This window comes from Orycteropus afer, unplaced genomic scaffold, assembly GCF_000298275.1.
Source record: "Orycteropus afer afer isolate SDZICR_OR568_19922 unplaced genomic scaffold, OryAfe1.0 scaffold00002, whole genome shotgun sequence".
In the NCBI taxonomy this organism is placed as follows: Eukaryota; Metazoa; Chordata; class Mammalia; order Tubulidentata; family Orycteropodidae; genus Orycteropus; species Orycteropus afer.
Genome location: NW_006921589.1, coordinates 3,630,559 through 3,632,651, shown reverse-complemented (window position 1 = coordinate 3,632,651; position 2,093 = coordinate 3,630,559).

Sequence of the window (2,093 nt, the reverse complement as noted above, 5' to 3'; positions counted from 1 at the left end):
TTGTAACAAAGGTGTATCTCCCAAAGAACAGGTGTAACAAGGAAATTTCCTTTGGGGATAGAAGTTAGTATTTGAAGTCTTTTCTTAATTTACTGCTTTTTTGACATTCACTAACTTCTACAACTAAGAAAACATTTGAAATCCAATTTTTTGATGTCTTCCTCTGGTTCCACTTTGGCAGGGGAAAGGAGGGTTACCTTTGCTTGAACATCTACCACATGCCTTCTTCATGGCTCAACTTTGCTCATTTCATTCTCACAGCAATTGTGTGCAATTGAATATTGTCAGCATAGTGATTGAGAGCATTGGGTTTGACTCCAGACCCCATTACTAATTAGCTGAATGACCCTGGATCGTCCTATATAAAAAGGAGATAATAACAGTACCTATCTCATGAGAAGAATGGGAATACTAGAACACTTAATTGTGCTCATGAGAAATCTATACATAGACCAAGAGACAGTCCTTTGAACAGAACAAGGGGCTACTCCATGGTTTAAAATCAAGAAAAGTGTGCATTAGGGTTGTATCCTTTCATCACACTTGTTCAATCTGTGTGCTAAGTAAATAATCCAAGAAACTGGACTACATGAAGAAGAGCATGGCATCAGGATTAGAGGAAGACTCATTAACAACCTGCAATATACAGATGACAAAACCTTGCTTACTGAAAATGAAGAAGATTTGAAGCATTTACTGATGAAGATCAAAGACTATAGCCTTCAGTATGGTTACACAACATAAAGAAAATAAAAATCCTCACAACTGTACCAGTAAACAACATCATAAATGGAGAAAAGGTTGAAATCATCAAGGATTTCATTTTACTTGGATACACAGTCAACACACATGGGAGAAGCAGTCAAGAAATCAAATGACATATTGCTTTGGGCAAATATTTAAAATGTTAAAGAGCAGATATGTCTAAGGTAAATGTCACCGAAGCCATGGTATTTTCCATAGCCTCTGATGCAAGTTAAATCTGGGCAATGAGTAAGGAAGACTGTAGAAGAATTGATGCATTTAAATTGCAGTGTTGGCAAAGAATATAGAAAATACCATGGGCTGGCAGAAAAATGAACAAATCTGTCCTGGAAGAAGTACAACCAGAATGCTCCTGAGAAACGAGAATGGCCAGACTCCGTCTCTCATACTTTAGTCATGTGGTCAGAAGGAACTATTCCCTGGAGAAGGACATCATGCTTGGTAAAGTACGGGGTCAGCAAAAAAGGGGAAGACCCTTAACAAGGTGGATTAACACAGTTGCTGTGATGACAGGCTCAAGCATGGAACAACTGTGAGCAAGGCACAGAACTGGACTCCATTTTGTCCTGTTGTAATAGGATTGCTATGAATTATAACTGACCTGATGATACCTCATGAGATTGTTGTAAGTACTGAGAGAACTAAGGAATATCCAGTGCTCCAAGCTCAGCCCTTTACAAATAATAAGGATTTAAATAAATGTCTGCTGCAGTGGGCTCACTAGGGTTGGTATCACCCAGTGCAGTTATCATGGTGTTGTGTCACCTCCCCCCCCCCATGGACCTCCTCCACTACCAGACCATACAGAATCCTTAGTAGTGTTTATTATCAATTTTAATCATAGAATAATATGTGATAAATATAGTGGTAAATTGTGTAAATGCAGTATTTCTTAGATTATATGAAAACTTAACAACAAAATTGTTTTATATTTTTATACTGAATTTCACCATTATTAGTAACTGAGCAGAAAGCTTTTTTTTTAAAATCCTCCTTTCCTTTAATTTCTATTTTATTCTCAAAAAAAGTTATTGATATTTTTTTAAAATCCTCCTTTCCTTTAATTTCTATTTTATTCTCAAAAAAAGTTATTGATATAGGTTCACAAATACTACCTACCAAAATACTGGGGCTAACACAGCAGAAAGTTTGATAAAATCAGCGACTATAAAAACACTGACAGCAACAAAAACAACAGTGCATGCTTATAGCAGAAATAATTGAAACCACATATTTCAAAGAATCATTCTAATTGGGATATCATTACAGCTCTGACCAGAGTGCATTAGAGGGTTCAAAAAGTAAATTAGCATACAATTTTAGACTTG